We start from the raw sequence: 19,040 nt of genomic DNA on the forward strand, positions 1-19,040 counted from the left end.
GGAGCTTTCTGCAGTCCATGCAAACCAGGCCAACATGGCAGACAGTGACCCTGCAAAACACCTGCTGTGGGGCTTGGTGCTGGGGACAGCAATCTCAGCTGCCCCATCCCCGGGACTGCACTGCTGGGGCATTCTGCTCCTTCCAAGCCATTTCACCAAGAAGCCTGTCCCTCTGGGGGTGGGGGAGCCCCCTCTTGCCACACCATTCCTAAAACAGCGCCCCCCTCTCTACACACTCCCCACACCGGGGCAGCGTCTGCAGGGCAGGCTGGGAATGAGGGGCTGCGTTCTGGAAGCAAAGGCTAAAGAAACTGGACCAAAGTCTGCCCAGCGTGAGCAGCAGCTGCTCCCCTGGGAGCCCCTTGCAGCTGGGCCAGCTCCCCCGGGCAGTGAAAGTGAGATCGAGAACCCCTGTCCCTCACACTTACAGGATCCCTCCAGTTATGCTCTGAGCCTCCCCATGCACAGCAAGCCCTATGGGACCCCCAGAATCCCCCACATACCGCAGCCCCCCTCTAGAAGCTGATGAAAACTCTTCCATCTCTTGTACTGCGATTTCAGGTGGCGCAGCTCAGGGAGGAGCAGCACGCAGAGCCAGGTGCACGGCGGGAGGTGTGTCTCTGGAGCAGGGCTCTGGCGCAGACATGGCCAGTCAATGGCCATAACTCCTGCTAACCAGCCTGCATCCTCTCCCCCTCCTTGCCTCCAGCCCCACCTCAGATCAGGTGACCTCCTGTTAGCAGGGTGACCTAGGGGCAGCAGTGATGTGATTTCTTCTCCTTTACACCCTTTAATGGTGACCCTGAGCTGCATTAGCTCCTCTGACTCCCATCCATCACTGTAAAATTAATTCCTCTGTCACCAGCTGTTAATTTGATCCATGCCCCCTCCCCTCCCCAGCCCACCTCCCCCAGCCTCTCCCCAGCCTCCAAACCATGAATGATTTATGATGGAGGAATGCAGCGATCTAAACCCTCAGTGTTATCGGTGCTAAATCACAGGGTAAACATGGCCTGTGGTCAGCCCTACCTACTAGGGTGGGGTGGGCGGCTGGGGGGTTCTGCACGGGGTGGGAGATGATGTGTTAGTCTTTTGCCAGCACAGAGCAGCTCAGCTGGGAAGGCAGCACCCGCTCAGCACACTGCACAGCATCACTTGGCACCAAACACTTTATTTTTGCTCCTTTCTCCTGCCAAATCCCCAGCCCCGGATACCTGTTTCACTCCCCGGTGGTGGCCTGACTAAGCCATGTCTAGATTGTGAGCCAGCTGCAAAGTGCTACCAACTGCGCTCACAAAACTGGGTGACTGGGCAACAAAATGGCAGATGCAATTCAATGTTGATAAATGCAAAGTAATGTACACTGGAAAACAGAATCCCAACTGGACATATAAAATGATGGGGGCTAAATTAGCTGTTACCTCTCGAGAAAGAGATCTTGGAGTCATAGATAATTCTCTGAAAACATCCACTCAGTGTGCAGCGGCAGCCAAAAAAGCGAACAGCACGTTGAGACTCATTAGGAAAGGGATAGATAATAAGAGAAAACATCATTTTGCCACTATATAAATCCATGGTACAACCACAGCTTGAATACTGCGTGCAGATGTGGTCGCCCCATCTCAAAAAAGATGTATTGGATTTGGAAAAGGTTCAGAAAAAGACAACAAAAATGATTAGGGGTCTGTAACAGCTTCCATATGAGGAGAGATTAATAAGACTAGGACTTTTCAGCTTGGAAAAGTGGCAACTAAGGGGGGATATGACAGAGGTCTATAAAATCATGCCTGGTGGGGAGAGAGTGACTAGGGAAGTGTTATTTACTCCTCCTAATGCAAGAACCCAATGGCATGAACAGGCAGCACGTTTAAAACAAACATAAGGAAGTACCTTCACACAATGCACAGTCAACCTGTGGAACTCATAAAGGCCAAACATATAACAGGGTTCAAACAAGAACTAGATAAGTTCAGAGAGGACAGGCCCATCGATGGCTATTAGCCAGGATGGTCAGGGACGCAACCCCATGGTCTGGGTGTCCCTAAACCTCTGCCTGCCCAAAGCTGAGGCTGGCTCACTCAATAATTGCCCTGCTCTGGTCATTCCCTCTGAAGCACCAGCCACTGTGGGAAAACTGGCTACGGGACTAGATGGACCATTGGTTTGGGCCAGTACAGCCGGTGGTATGTTCTTGCTGGGGCAGGACTGTGTCCTGGGTAATGCATCTGCACAGCACCACGCGCCTCCCGCTGTGTGATTGGGCGCGGCTGAGAGAAATGAGAGCTGTACAGTGAAAGGCAATGCCCAGCCTAGCATGGCTCCCACCGCCCAGTCTCCTCCCATGGGCCCAGCCAAGGGAGGTCACATCCGGTGCAGAGCTTACTGGCCTGAGTAAGAGCAGGTGATACGCAGGGCAGCTCCCACTGGCCCAGCCAGGGGCAGGGGACACGCAACCCAGCTCGGCCAGGGATAGGTGACATCCAGCCCAGTCCAGCTCTGCATGTCTCCTTCTTCCTCAGCTGGGGAGAGGTTCCCATCTGGCTGCCTATGGCCCATGGTCTGATCCCAGAGATTGGTCTTAGGTGCCGTCTCTCCATTGCCAGGGCAGGGGGCAGGAGGCACCTGTTGTCCTGTGCTGGCCATGGGCCTCCCCTCAGTTCTCTCAAGAGGGGATCTCGACATGCTGGAATCTCACCCCAAACAATTCCTCCCTCTCTGCACACGTCTCACACTCTGAGCTAAACAAGCCGTGGGCTGGGTGGGGCAGGATGAGCAAGGGACCAGCTTCAAATTGATTGGTGCAGCCCCAGAGGCCTGGCTAAGGCCAGTTTTCCGGGTAGAGCCCAGCTCCAATAGCCCAGAATCTGGCTCTCCCAAGGTCGGCCTGACCCCTAAGATGGGGCAGAACGGCAGTTTCACTCCCACGGAGCTGCTGATAAACTTGGCAACTCCTAGGGGTTGGGGAGCTTTTCCGCCAGCTGCTCCAGCCAGCCCTGGTTCTCCAACCCCCTGAATGTCCAAACACGTGGGGTTCTCCAGGGAGGTCTGGGTATCGGGGCTGGGTGGAACTGCGCCTGCTGCTCACCCATAGCGATGGTAACGATGCACCTCACTTCTCTTCTGCTGACCCCTCATGAGAAAGTGGGTCAGCAGCTCAGCCAGTTTGGAATCATGTTGATTTCAGCTCCCCCGTTTGTGACCCACCTGTATTCCTCCTGCTGTTTGTAAAATCCCCCCGCTCCCCTCAGCCCCTTCGGCAGCACTGGCTCCGTCTGCTGCCCTCATCTCTTTCCTGCAGCCTCCACAGGCTGTGTCTGTGCCACTCGGATTCCTTGCTCCATTCCCAGCAGCAGGGTTGGAGGGATTTTAGCCTGAGCTATTTGAAATCGTACTGGCCACTTCTTCCTTCCACCGCCCCTTACCAAATGGTGGCTCTTTGGCATCTCCAATGCTCCACCAGGCTCCCACAGGAGAACAGCCCGCTCCAGACTGCTCAGCCACAGCTCGTGCCCAAAGCACCGCACACGCACGTTCTCTCCATGGACAGGCGAGGGAGTTAAGGCCCAGCGAGGTGAACTTGTAACTTGGTGAGTCAGTGGCAGGGGTCAGGCACAGAGCCCATCTCTAGCAGACCCCTTCCATGCGCACTAGCGGTGCAATTCAGGGGGCTTACGCAGGACTTAAGCCATGCCTAAGCCTTGGGCTGGCATCTGCCTAGGGGTGACTCCCACCCTCTGAGACCCAGGGAGGGTGGCCAGGCAATGAGGGGAGAGAGAGAACCTGGGGTGGGGAGGCTGAAGGCTGATGACCATGAGAGATCTGGGCAAAACCCACTGGTCACGGGGCCCATTCAGAACCAGCACTGGCTTCGGGGGAGCTGCTCTGAGTCATCTAGAAGCAGCCAGTGAGGGAGGGAATGTGCAAATTTTGTTTTTCTGCTGGCAATGTGAAAGGTGGCAAAGAAAACGTCTTAGCCAAGGCTCCCACCCTTGGACAAGTGTGCAGACCCAGGGCAGGCTTGGCTCGGGGGAGGAGTGGGGGGCGGTGGCAGCCCTCCCACAGTTGTTTGCAATCATTCCCCCACCTCCTCTGACAGGCAGTGGAAGTGGGCTGCTCTCCCCCGCACTCCGCTTCTGAGGCAGCTCGTCTTGCTCACACTAACAATCACGATTCCACAAGACGTCATGGAAAACACCTAAGTGAATTATGGAAAGAGGAAAGGAGAAGGAACGTGAGTCTGCTTTGATGTTTCATTTGATAGAATCCAGAAGCCCTTGTGAGTCAGTCCCACAGTCAAGTGCACAAAGGTTCTCACACAGAGCTGCACAGAGCAGTGTGTGTGTGTGTCTCTCTCTCTCTGGCTCACAGACACACGCACACCATGAGAGACAGCCACCGGCACATGCACACACAAACACACCCAGAGACCACTCTTTACACTCACAGACAGGCTCTCACGCACTGTCACACTAATACACACACACGCGCAGTTACACACGGCACTCACTCACACACACACACACACACTTCCTGACAGGATCCCATTTCTTTCCCTCTTGTATTATTGAAGGACTTTCCTGGAGCTGGCACAGTGGGAGTCCAGCAGCTAGCAGCTGTGGCTGGGGGTGGAGGGAAGAGAGAAAATGAACACCCCCCATGCCTGGGGGCAGCCTGGTCTGCGGAGGTTACTAAGGGCAGTGCTGAGGGAGGGAGGCCACAATGATGGCCAGACAGGTTGGGAGATGCGCCGGCTCTTTAAGGGTGATGCTCCTAAACATTAACATTTGCTCTCAAATCCTTGTAAAAGCCAGTTAGGCCCAGTGCACATTTACAGCCCGACCTGGGGTTATGGCCTAACAGGGGACTGGACTCGATGACCTCTCGAGGTCCCTTCCAGTCCTAGAATCTATGAATAGCTCTAACTTGCTCTGAACTGCCTCCTTTATGTCGCTCATATTTTACCAGGCCTCGCTTGACTAGTGCCAAGGCTATTTGTAGGAAACGCATTTTTGGGCCCACTTACATCCCAACGCATTTCTATAAAACATAAGCAAGCATCATCTCGCTAGGTTACAGCCCCCCCCCCAATCTCAACGAGGTGTCCCCTTTCTACTACTTTAAAGTTCCCTCTCCCAATGGTTCCCTCCCACACAGCCCATCCTGTCCATGCCTCCCTCTGTGTCCCATCAGCAACCATGAAACAATGCTCACATGATGCTGAAATGGTATTCTCAGCCAGCGGGGAGCCCAGGGAGGCTGTACACTGACTGGCACACACGTTTCTATATCTCTTTTTATTACTAGTATTTTATTATTAGTTTATGATCCCCATAGCACCTAGGAGTCCTAGCCATGGACCGGGCCTCCAGTCCGCTAGGCGTTGTGCAAACACAGAGCAAAGCCAGTCCCTGCCCCAAGGAGCTGCAATTTGAGACCACAGATGGGTACAGAGAGAAGCGTCCAAGAATTATCCTGCCATGGGGTAGGGGAGGTGAGAGGGGATCTAGGATGTGGGCTGAGCAGTCTTGAGAGAGGATCCCTGGAAGCTGCTAAACGTGGGGTGAAGGTCTGAGCTGAACATTATTATGGTTGTTGATGTTTTATGTGTTAATAAAGACAAGGTCTTGTGGTTGTTTGGCCCTGCGGGGGGGGAGTGATGCTGAAAAAGACCTAGAGATGAGAATGGACGGCAAATTAAACATGAATTTTCTGAAAACAAGTGCTGTACACATTTGGGGCTGGATATGAAGGGGCTTCACATACCAGGGCATGGAGGGAATAGTCCCAGAGGCCTGATTTTCATTTATGAGGCCCCTTTGGGGTAAACGAGGCTCCTTGTAGTGCTCTGGGGTGCAGCTGGCTCTGGAAGGTTGCAGGCAGTTCTGGGCATCTCCTTCCCATAAGGTATTGATAAGCTCAAAGGAGTTCAGAGAAGACTTATCAAAATGATCAGGAGGCTGCTGGTAGATGTCGGGGCATGGAGGCTGATTAGAAATGTAACTATGTGTAGTTTGGCTGAGCGATGACTTGGGAGGCGCATGTGTCAGCAAATATTCTTTTGATTGTTTATTTAGAAAGTTAGCAGAGATTTCGTTAGATGGAATCATTGGTCACCAAAACGAGGGTAAAACCAAGAGCCTGTTAATACGAGTATTAAAGAGTGTCACAGAATAACCTTGTACCAGAGCCCTCTACACGCTGCAGGTGTGTGTGAGACTCTAAAACTGAACAGGAATAGTTAACACTTCTCGCCCAAGGCAGAACTGAGTCTACAACTACTTGAAGCGTTTTTAAACAACAAAGAGGGCGTATAATTTCATGTGCTTCCAACTCTGTCTATCTTCTAACTGAAGACAGAGGAAATCCCCTGTGGAGGGTCTCTGAAATCACTTCCTCTTTCATGCATTGTTTCAGTCGATGGACTCCCATATGGGGCCATGCACTGGAGCAGTGTAAGGTCTGGGTGCCACCTAGGTCTTGCTTCACCCTTCAAAATAAAGCTTAAGTCAGACCAACATGGTGCATAGGCCTGGTAGTGGTCAGATGTAAGAGGTGAATTTTACCCGAGTGGGTAGATAAAAGCTATTGAGAGTCATATAAGCTGAGGAGCAGATGCCAAGCCAGAGAAGGAGAGGTTGCTGTAGCAAGATGTGAGATGACAAGGGCCTTGGCAGGAAGTCTGGTGGTGTGGTTGGAGAGGAGAAGAGAGGAAAATATGTCCATGGTCCAAAGGCTTTGTGTCAGCTAAGGGAGTTATGGTGAAAAATGTAAATAAATGACTGTGTACACCTGCATTTCAACCTGTACCATGTCCCCATGAAAGTAGCTATGAACGTGGTACACTTGACATTTCTAAGTTTTAACAATATGAAATTAGAGGGATCTAAAGAAACGTGTGTCTATCCAGTGCAAGTAGGTGAAAAGGGTTGACTCTAAATGCTTCTAACTTTTAACCTACTGAACAAAATCGCTGAAAACATTCACACAAATGAAACCTGCTACCACATCTTTGGCAGACGATGTGAGTTTGAGCAGGAAATATTTTGTTTTTCTTATAAAAAATCAGTGGAATAAATCACCGCTGTAACTGCATTTTTCAACACAACCTGAACTCTGTAGAGTGTAACTAGGACTAGTGGGATGAAATTGAGAAAGGCCATTTTTAGGCTGAATCTCATTAAACAAATTCCTGATGCTGAGATGAATCTAACTGGGGAATCATCTCCTGGGGAGCCCCATTGCCTGGAACCCTTAAATCTAGAAAAAGTAAATGGTAAGGAGTGGTCCTTCAAGGGTAGAGGAAGTGAGTGTAGGACCCAGCAGCTCTCTTCCATCTCTAACTTCTGTGAACTCCATGAGCTCTCTGGGTGAAAGGCACCCTGGTGCTGAGGGGTACCAGGAGGCCTATGCATTACATAAGGTTTAAGCTGGACTTCAGAGGTACATAGCTCTTGTGGTGGGCCAGTGCATATTTCAAAGCAACGGGGCGTAATCAGTAGAATGGTGATTATTCCTATCCAAGTGCAATATGCAAGGCCTGGCTGCCAGAGGCACTGATTAGTGGCACTGGACCCTGGTTCTCAAGTGAGGCAATGGAGCAGTTCACAAAGACCTGGCACTTGGAGCACATCACCTCCTTGCAAAAATGGCCACAGAGTAACTGGATGGTCAAGAGAGCTATCGAGGCAGTGAAAATCGCTGCAGGAAGGCTAAACGGGATGATAATTAACCATCCGTGTCTTGCCCTAGTGTGACTTAGAACTGCACCCACAGAAGGATGGGCACAGATTCTGAATGAACTCACCAGGGTCTCAATCAGCTGTAACCACTAAAAAAACCAGACAGCAACAAAAATGAGTCAAACTTAATTGGTGCCTGGGGCTTATGCTGACATCTGCCCTGCAATGAATGTCGCCCTCTGTGACTTTGTTGCGCTAGTCAATGAATAACAAATAAATGAGGCAGCTGGGAATAAATGGATTGGTTGGGATCTGTCCTGCACCAGGAGTGGCTCTAGCGATGCTGCATGCTTGTTTCTCCTAACTGCAGCTGTTCTTGTCCACCAACACATCTGATCCTCTTTTGAGTGACAGCTTTCTAACAAGCCCACCTTCCTCACTTGGCAGTGTCTTTTAACCTTAAGTTAATTGCCCCTCTTTGGCCCTGATTCAGCAAAGCATTTAAGCATGCACTTCTTTTTAAGACCCTGCTTAAGTTGCCTTGACTTACAGTGGGACTTAACCACATGCTTAAAGTTAAGCACTGGGGCCTTTTAAATGTCCTGATCATGTTGTTTTAAATGCATAGATCTCATTTACAGCTTTCTCCGAGCTTCAGAGTTTTGTGTCTGGGAATAGAACTAAGCCTGTTGGTTACAGGTGCCCTGAGAGTGCCAGGAATGGGGCTATATCAATATCTAAGAGGGGGGTATACCCCTCTGGTGATAGGGTGCAATGCGTCACTGGTGCTGCTAGGCCTTTGCATGACTGAAGCTAGATAAATTCAGACTGAACATAAGGTGTCCTTTTTTAACGGTGAGTGTTACCATTAGAACAGTTGCCAAGAGCCATGGTGGATTCTCCATCCCTGGCAATTTTCAGATCAAGATTGGATATTTTTCTAAGAGATCCACTCTAGGAATTATTTTGGGACCAGTCTCCTGCCAGTGCTATGGAGGAGGTCAGACTAGATGATCACAGTGATCCTGTCTGGCGGTGGGATCTATGACTTGAAGTGCTCAGGGCTAGGTTTGTACTTTTTCGAATGTGTCATTTGTGTCACAAGGAAGGTAGGAGAAGCACTGGGGATTGATTCCAGAGAGACATGGCCAAGAGAGGGGGGAGGGCAGGGGCTGATCATGGGAGTGGAGCCAGGAACTTCTGAGTTTTCATAGAATATCAGGGTTAGAAGAGACCTCGGGAGGTCATCTAGTCCAACCCCCTGCTCAAAGCAGGACCAATTCCCAGACAGATTTTTACCCCAATTCCCTAAGTGGCCTCCTCAAGGATTGAACTCACCACCTTGGGTTTAGCAGGCCAATGCTCAAACCACTGAGCTAGCCCTCCCCCAATTCCAGCTCTGATGATGATGATGCCCTCTGTGGCCATGGCACGGGCTGAGAGGCCGTATGCAGACCAGAGAACTAAATAATAGCCCTTGACATAGCGTGGGAGCCCCCTAGTGGCACTCGGTGGGTTCTGGGTTGAAGCTCGAAGCCCTCGGAGCCCAACGAGAGCAGCAGCATGGCTGGCCCTAGTGTGTTGTGTATGTGCAGGGCACACACTTACGTGGGCCTCACTGTGCTCCTGAATGAGCAGCAGACACACCGTGAGGCTCGGGCCGGTGGCTGGGTCAGGCAACCAAGCATCACAGTACAACAGCCCCAGAGGTGGTGCTTCCTATAAGAGGAAGCCAACTCAGCCAGGGAGGACAGACCTGCAGGAGACTTAGGGCCAAGAGAGGCCCAGGAAGGGGCTGGCCACACCGGCCAGATGGAAAGACCTGGCAGCAGCGACCTGCTAGGAGGAGCCTGGGCCGGGGCCTTAACAGGCAGTGGCTTAAGGAACGTCCAGACAGCAGGACTTGGGTTTTGGGAAGGAGATACTGAGCTCTAGAAAATGCTGGTTGAACTGTAGAGTCTAGGAAAGATGGGGCTTGATGTGAGGTGCTGCTGAACTGATATTTGAATAAGCCAGATCCCCAAGCCGGGTTATGGACTTGAATGTCATGAGTCTGTGGGCTGTTACTGGGGCGCCCAACGGGGAAGCTGAGGCCGTGGATCCAGGTGATGGCAAACTGGAGGAGCTGACCCTTCTACATGGAGTTTGTGGACAGGGCCTAATGCTGGACTGTCCCTGTGATTAGCATCAGTAACTCGCTAGTCCTGCTTCTGCTGCCTGAAAGGCCTGGAGGCAAAGTCAGAAAGTTTCCAGAGCAGAGGAGCTTTTCCAAGACATCAACAGGGCCTGTAACTAAGGGAACCAGGGACACCAAGTGAAATTGTTCTGCTGAGGCATTGCCTCTCCGGCCTGTCCTCCTGTGAACCTGTGGGATAGAGTGGGGACAGTGGAAGGCCCTTCCCCTCCAAAGAGGTCAGACCTCAGCACCTCGCCCCCAGACGTCCCTGGGACTTTCCTACATGCAGCTGCCAAGTGACTGGTCCTGCTAGCCAGTGCAGAATGGCTGGGAGATCATTCAGCATGGGAGGAGGGGGTGCCTTAGAGACACATCAGGAGTACGTGCAATGTGGTTTTGCACGTGCAATGAGTGAGCTCTCTTTAGTGCTAAGGCAAAATCACTTTCTGTTCCAGCTAACTCGGTTCTGACTAAATGACTGACCATGTGTCACAGTCTTAATTTGGAACCCACCTTCTTGGTGAAATTACCAATTCAAATCACTGCACTGGAGCCCCCAGAGAGTTCTGCTTTGGAAATTGGCACCTGTCACAGGAATGTCGTGCTACTCTTCATCTTGGTGATGAGTCTTATCTTGGGAGGCTACTGGGGGTGGATTGATTGGGCAGAGGCGGAGGGTATCAGGTGTGCTGCTGCATGAAGCATTGGCCAAATCCTGCAGCAGTCCTCAAAGCCAATGGGAACCTGGCCTGTGACTTGGGGTTGCCTTGGCCTCATGCTGGCGCCCTGCGCAGGCATGAATTGGACTCAAGCCACTGTCACCTTGGCCTCTAAGCACTCTTGGGGCATAAGATGGTGGAGGGGCAGGTCACCTTCGCCTGAAGCATTAGGGCTCCACAGCTGCTGAAGGAAGAATTGTGTGATCCGATTGGCAGATGTGCCAGGCTGAGTGGCCTGGTGGCCTGAACTTCTTGGGCATCAGATGGGGTGCTGGATGGCATGGGCCAGAGGTGGGATGTCAGGCTAGATGGCCCAGTGGCTGGCCCTGGTATAGCACCTCCTGTGTGACCATATTGTTACTGTTCTTCTCCCGTAATGAAGCTCCAAGCTAATAGGAAGAAGGGGGAACCCCCAGGCCTTTTCAGCCACATTTCCTGGCCTTGTTGGTGAAATCAGCACTAATTAGCCACATTCTGCCTCTCTTGATGTAAGTGTTGAATACAACCTAACACCCTCCTCTACCTTTTACTAGCCTGCTGGAATGCCCCATCCTCTGATGCCAGCCGCTTGCTAGCCAGGGCTAAGTGCCTTTGGAAACAGTAAATTGCTCAGTGAGAGCCTGACAGACTGAAACAAGGACAGATTGTAGGACTCAGAGACAGTCCTGGCACATTTCCTTACCCTTCCTGCTGACTAAGCATCTGCAACTCAGACTGGTACAAGTGTCACTCCACTTTCCTTTTGGAGCACAAGGTTACTGCACTTATGCAATTGCTAGCCGTGAAACCACAGCCCTCCTGCAACCCCTCTGACCTCTCCTCATGTGCAGAGATTCAGCCCGGGGATAACTGCATCTATTCACCTAGATGAAGGGTCTAATGAGACTCTAGCCTTTCATGGAGGATAGGTCCATCAGTGGCTATTCACCAAGATGGTCAGGACATAACCCCATGCTCTGGGTGTCCCTAAACCTCTGACTGCCAGAAACTGGAACTGGATGACAGGGCTGGATCACTTGATAATTGCCCCATTCTGTTCATTCCCAGTGAAACATCTGGCACTGGTCCCTGTCAGAAGACAGGTTACCTGGGTAGATGGATCATTGGTCTGACCCAGTATGGCTGTTCTTATGTTCTTAACTAGTGGCTAAGTAGTAATGGCTGCAGAAGGCCAGATGGACGTTATGATGAATAATGCACTGCATACAAGCGCGTAATGCCATGATATCTCAGGTGCATCAGTGCAATCAGCCTGGGCCACTGACTTCTGGAAGAGAGCAGAAGAAGGGCCGAGAGCTGCCAGAGTGCTAACTAACAGGATTTTGAAAAGGGGAGACCCAAAAGGGCGACGTGGACTCATCTCATGGGCTCACCACCTGCGAGGCGAAGAGTGAGGGTCGGGTGCAATGCCAGAATGGCAGCAGGAGGGACGGACCACGATGAACTGGCCCTCCACAATGGAAACTGGCTCTAGGGACATGGAATGTTACTTCTCTGGCGGGAAAGGAGCCAGAGTTGGTGGAAGAGGTAGAAAGATACCGACTAGATATAGTCGGACTCACCTCCACACATAGCACTGACTTTGGAAACAAACTTCTTGACCCAGGGTGATCTCTTTCCTACTCAGGAGTGGCCCCAGGTGAGAGGCCCTGGGCGGGTGTGGAGATACTCACAAGTCCCCAGCTGGGTGCTGCGCAGTTGGAGTTTGTTCTGGTTGACGAGAGAGTCACCTCAGTGAGACTTTGGGTATCAGAGAGGAAAGCCCTGACTGTTGTTTGTGTCTGTAGCCTAACAGCAGTTCAGAGTGTGACGAAGTGGGGCTGTTCTTAATGTTTCCTCTGAATACTGTGTGGGTGCCTCAGTTTCTGGCCGACACTCTGTCTCCATGGCCTGGGCCCTTCCCCCCCTGCAAGGGGATGGCTAAAGGTGTTGGAGAACAAAGAGATCAGGTGACCTCCTGGCCCAGTAAAGAGACAAAGGCCAGAAAGGAGGAACTGGAGGGGGTCAGTTTGGGGCTGGCTGGGGACAAGAAGTGAGGGCAGACTTGGGGGTCTGGCTCGCTGGGCCCCAGAATGGACCCGGCTGAGGGGTCTGGTTCTCTGTACCGACAAGCTCTGTTTTAGACCCTGTTCCTGTCATCTAATAAACCTCTGTTTTACTGGCTGGCTGAGAGTCGTGGTGAATCGCAGGAAGCCGGGGGTGCAGGGCCCGGACTCCCCCACACCCCGTGACACAGAGTACTCAGCCTTTCTGGAGATGGTGGAATCAGTACTCAATAGAGTGCCACCAACCGACACTGTAGTTCTACTGGGAGACTTCAACGCTCATGTGGGGAACAATGGAGATACCTGGAGGGCAGTGGTTGGGAGGAACGGCCTCCCTGGTCTGGCCCCGAGAGGTGAGTTGTTATTGGACTTCTGTACTAGTCGTGGATTGTCCATAACGAATACCATGTTTGAACACAAGGTTGCTCATAAATGTACTTGGTACCAGAATGCCTTGGGCTGAAGATCGATGATCGACTTTCATAGTCGTCTCGTTGGACCTAAGGCTGTATGTTCTGGACACTCGGGTGAAGTCGGATCCGACGCACGGGACACTGGGTGGATAGACACAGGAGGCCCAAATGATCAGTGTGCATTACCTGGGAAGGTCTGGTGGAGGATCCTGTGTGGAAAGACTTCAGCTCCCACCTCTGGAAGAATTTCTGCATTCCGGGTGAGGTCTTGTACAGTGAGTCCGAGTGGACCTTGTTCAGGGCCTCAATCTTTGCCGCACCCAGGAAAAGCTGTGGCCTGAAGGCGGTTGGTTCCTGTCATGGTGGCAACCCTACGATCTACTGCTGGACTCCAGTGGTGAGGGAAGCTGTCAAGGCAAAGAAGGAGGCCTTCCGAGCAATGTTTGCGAACCGGACTCCTCATACGGCTGAGAGGTACCGGCTGGCTAAGAGGGCTGTGACTAGGGTGGTCATTGAAGCAAAAGCCCAGCCTTGGGAGGAGTTTGGATAGACCATGGAGAATGTCTACCAGATGGCTTCAAAAGTGTTCTGGCAAGCCATTCATCGCCTTAGGAGGAGTTGGTGAGATGTTGCCCAGGCTGTACTCAGTAAGGGTGGTGAAATGCTGACCTTGACTGAGGAGATTGTCAAGAGGTGGAAGGAGCACTTTAAGGAACTCCTCAACCCGATGAACGCTGCCCACTTCCAGGAGGCAGTGCCGGAAACCTCCAGTGAGATCGGGTCTGTTTCTGATGCTGAGAATGATACGGCGGTAAAGTGCCTTTGTAGTGATAAGGCAGCAGGGGTGGATGAGATTCGCCCAGAGATGTTGAAAGCACTATACAATGTTGGGGCGTTGTGGTTAACACACCTCTTCAATGTTGCGTGGAAGGCAGGTGCAGTACCTCTGGACTGGCAAACTGGGGTGGTGGTCCCAATCTTTAAGAAAGGAGATCAGAGGGTGTGTTCCAACGATAGGGGAATCACACTCCTCAGCCTCCTCGGCAAACCCTGTGCCAGGGTGCTGGAAAGAAGGTTATGCCCATTAGTTGAACCTCAGATTCAGGAGGAACCATGCGGATTCCGTCCTGTATGTGGAACAATGGACCAGCTCTTTGCTCTCTTGCAGATACTCCAGGGGTCATGGGAGTTTGCTAAACCGGTTTACCTTTGTTTTGTAGACCTGGAGAAGGCATATGACTGCAGTCCCCGAGATGTCTTGTGGGAAGTGCTGAGGGAGTATGAGATGCCGGTTCCGCTTTGGCATGCTACCCGGTCCCTCTATTCTCCAAGTGAGAGTTATGTTTGTATTCTTGGCATTAAGTTGAGTTCATTCAAGGTGGGCATTGGACTCTGTCTTGTTCCCACTCCTATTCGTGATTTTCCTGGACAGGATATCAAGTCGCAGCCAAGTTGTGGAGTGCATCTGGTATGGGGACTCGGAGGTGGCATCTCTATAAATGTTTGCAGATGATGTTGTCCTCCTTTCTTCTTCAGACTGCAGTGTCTGATGTGCACTTGAACATTTCACTGCTGAGTGCAAAGCGGCTGGGATGAGAATCGGCACCTCCAAATCGGAGGTCGTGCTCGTCTCCTGGAAGTAAGTGGACTGTTCTCTCCAGGTGAGGGGGGAGCAGCTGCCCTTAATGGATGAGTTCAAGTATTTAGCGGTCTTGTTCATGAATGATGGCAAGCAGAAGCATGAGATCAACAGGTGGATTGGAGCGGCAGTGGCAGTGATGTGGACGCTGTATCAATCCGTGGTGGTGAAGTGGGAGCCGAGTTCTCGGACGAAGCTCTCGGTTTATAGGTCATTCTACATCCCCATCCTCACCTGTGGTCACAAACTTTGGGTAATGCCAAAAGGACGAGATTCCGGATACAAGCGGCAGAAATTAGGTTTCTCCGCAGGGTGGCTGGGCTTGCTCTCTGAGACAGGGTGAGGAGCTCAGCTATTTGGGCAGGTCTCGGAGTAGAGCTGCTACTCCTCCGGATCAAGAGGAGACAGTTGAGGAGGTTTGGGGCACCTGCTAAGTATGCCCCCCAGGAGGCTTCTGTTGGAACTATACCGAGCATGTCCCACTGGGCGGAGGCCTGAGGCCGACCCAGGACATGCTGGAGGGATTATATCTCCTGGCTGGCCTGGGAATGCTGGGGAATCCCCCAGGAGGAGCTGGTACCTGTTGCGGAGGAAAAGGAGGTCTGGTCCTCCCTATTCTCCATGCTGCCACCACGACCCTCACCAGGAAAAGTGGCATAAAGGAAAAAAGAAGAAGAAGAAGAAGAAGAAGAAGAGACCTAAGAGAAAAGGTTAAGAACTGGAGCAGGTTCAGTCTGGAGAGAAGACACTGAGGAGAAACATGACTAGCTGCCTACTGACAGCTGAGAGACAGAGCTCCAGAGAGCTAATCTCAGTTGTTGAGAGAGACAAGCTTTTGAGTTACACAGAGCTCTTCCTTAGGACTGGGAAAGGTAAGTGGAGTGTCACAGCTAGATACAAGCTCAAACAGATAGGTTAGCATAAGTAGTTAGCACATATTCTAAGGGACAGTTCAAGGTGAAGTGGCCCATTAACACACCTGTAGTCATAGGACAACAAGGGGGGTTAGTGGGTTACAGATAGTTGTAATAAACTATAAATCCAGTGTTCAGTCCATGATTTTTATGTCTAGTAAAATTATGAATTTAAGCACCCAGGCTCATCTTTTGAAAGCATTGTGCAGGTTTCCTTTGTGGAGGAGGACTGAGAGGTCAGCTATAGAGTGATCATTTCTGTCTTTTATCATTTTCCTGTGCAAGCTCATTCAAGTGCATAGTGATCAATACTCTTCTATTGAGGTGAATATTTTTAAATCAGCAGGGCCAGATCATTTGCATCCAAGAGTCCTACAATTTTAGGCTAAGAAGATGTCTTCCCTGCTGATATTTATTTTTAATACAGATTGGAATACTGACAACATCCCAGAAGACTGGAAGAGTGCAAAGGTTGTGCCAATATTCACACAAGGCAACTGATCAGCCTGACATCAGTCCTAGGCAGAAAACATGGAAAGGTTGATGAAGAATGAAAGGATAGGAATACAATGAATGCCAGTCACCAGAGTTTTATGGAAAACACATCCTGTCAAACAAACCCGCTTGCAGTCTCTGATGAGATGACCAGTTTGGTTGGGAAAGGTGACTGCATAGATGTAATTGTGTCACAGGCTGGCTGGCCTTTTAATGGGAATTGGGCTGAATCTTTCTGTGGTGGATCAGCTACCCACCACCCAAGCTGGTCCTGATTGGCCTGGGTCAATTATTAGGCTCAGCTGGGAAGGAGTTGGGTGATTTCCCTAAATGGCTGGGAAAGCTGAGTTGTGGGGGAGAGCTATGGGAGACAGGTTATTTTGGGTGGTGTTCCCTGAAGGGAGAGGGTGGTAGAAGGGGACGAGGTTGCTGCAGTAGGTGCTGAGAGGACTAAGCCCCAGGAAGATAGCCTGGAGGTAAACTAGCACTAAGGATCCAGCCTGTGGAGAACTGGACTTGAGAAAGGACGCCAGGGAGGAAGCCCTGAGGGTGGCTGGCTTGGGTAGGAGCCAGGCTGCCAGGGAGAAAGTCTGAAGGCTCAGCACTCTGTGAGGTGCAAGGGGAGGCCAGGAGGGGCAGAATACCCTTTTGTTTTATGTTTTATTTGGACTAGAGACTGTGGCTTGACAAAGCCTCCCTAAAAGAAGGTCGGCCTGTCACAGCTCTATTGCTGGGACTACGATCCTTGGAAAAACTGAGGCAGGACAAGTGGTGCCATGATGGGCCACTAGGGGGTGCAGGGAGCTGGACCAGCCACAACTATTCTTAGACTTTTATAAGGTTTTTGCATTGGTACGGCACAATAGTCTGATTAAAAAACTAGCACTGCACAGTATCAATAGCGCACACAGTACATGGATTAAGAACAGCTCTCCAAAAGCCAAAAGTGGTGAAAGAACAGGTTCAGGACTATTTAGAAAAGCTGGAGATGCACAAGTCCAATGGGGCTGGATCTAATGCATCCGAGGGTGCTGAGGTCGTTGGCTGATGTGATTGCAGCGCCATTGGCCATTTTCTTTGAAAACTCGTGGCAATCAGAGGAGGTCCCGGACGACTGGGAAAAGGCAAATATAGTGCCCATCTTTAAAAAAGGGAAGAATGGGAATCTGGGGAACTACAGACCGGTCAGCCTCACCTCAGTCCCCGGAAAAATCATGGAGCAGGTCCTCAAGGAACCCATTGTAAAGCACTTGGAGGAGAAGAAGGTGATCCGGAACAGTCCACATGGATTCACCAAGGGCAAGTCATGCCTGACCAATCTGATTGCCTTCTATGATGAGATAACTGGCTCTGTGGATATGGGGAAAGCGGTGGATGTGATATACCTTGACTTTAGCAAAGCTTTTGATACCGTCTCCAACAGTATTCTTGCCTGCAAGTTAAAGTATAGATTGGATGAATGGACTATAAGGTGGATAGAAAGCTGGCTAGATCATCAGACTCAATGGGTACTGATCAAGGGCTCGATGTCTAGTTGGCAGCCGGTATCAAGTGGAGTGCCCCAGGGTTCAGTCCGGGGGCCGGTTTTGTTCCACATCTTCATTAATGATCTGGACGATGGGCTGGATTGCACCCTCAGCAAGTTCGCGGGTGACACTAAGCTGTGGGGGAGAGGTAGATACGCTGGAGGGTAGGGATAGGGTCCAGAGGGACCTAGACAAATTGGAGAATTGGGCCAAAAGAAATGTAATGAGGTTCAACAAAGGCAAGTGCAGAGTTCTGTACTTAGGATGGAAGAATCCCATGCACTGCTACAGACTGGGGACCAACTGGCTAAGTGGCAATTCTGCAGAAAAAGACCTGGGGATTACAGTGGACGAGATGCTGGATATCAGTTAACAGTGTGCCCTTGTTGCCAAGAAGGCTAATGGCATATTGGTCTGCGTTAGTAGGAACATTGCCAGCAGATCAAGGGAAGTGATTATTCCCTTCTGTTCGGCACTGGTGAGGCCACATCTGGAGTATTGCGTCCAGTTTTGGGTCCCCCACTACAGAAAGGATGTGGACAAATTGGAGAGAGTCCAGCGGAGGGCAATTAAAATTATCAGGGGTCTGGGGCACATGACTTACGAGGAGAGGCTGAGGGAACTGGGATTGTTTAGTCTGCAGAAGAGAAGAGTGAGAGAGGATTTGATAGCTGCCTTCAACTACCTGAAGGGGGGGGTGTCCAAAGAGGATGGATCTAGACTGTTCTCAGTGGTACTAGATGACAGAACAAGGAGTAACGATCTCAAGTTGCAGTGGGGGAGGTCTAGTTTGGATATTAGGAAAAACTTTTTCACTAGGAGGGTGGTGAAGCACTGGAATGGGTTCCCTAGGGTGGTGGTGAAATCTCCTTCCTTAGAGGTTTTTAAGGCCCAGCTTGACAAAGCCCTGGCTGGGATGATTTAGTTGGGGTTGGTCCTGCTTTGAGCAGGGGGTTGGACTCTTCCAACTCTAATCTTCTATGAGTCTATGAAAAGCAGCTCTCAGTGCAGAATCATCATCACCTGGGGTGTATCTGTTGGGGTCCCACAGGGAACACTATTAGTCCTGATTCTACTTACCATGCTCATCAATGGCCTAGAAGTAAATATAAAATCTCTGTGGATATCGTTTGTGGAGGACACAAATATTGGTGCAATGGCAATGATAGGACAGAACAGCTACACAGAGCGATTTGGATCACTTGGTAAGCTGGGCCCGTTCAAACAGAATGTGTTTAAATATAGCCAGATACAAAGATACACATCTAGGAACAAGAACTGCAGGCCACGCCTACAGAGTTGGGACTGTGTCCTGGAAAGCAGGGACTCTGAAAAGGATGTAGGGGTCATAGTGGACAAAAAACTGAACGAGCGCTCCTGGCGCCATTAGGGTTGCCAACTTTGTATTTACAGAAAACCGAACACCCTTGCCCC

The sequence above is a fragment of the Mauremys reevesii genome, linkage group 3, assembly GCF_016161935.1.
Source record: "Mauremys reevesii isolate NIE-2019 linkage group 3, ASM1616193v1, whole genome shotgun sequence".
Lineage (NCBI taxonomy): Eukaryota > Metazoa > Chordata > Testudines > Geoemydidae > Mauremys > Mauremys reevesii.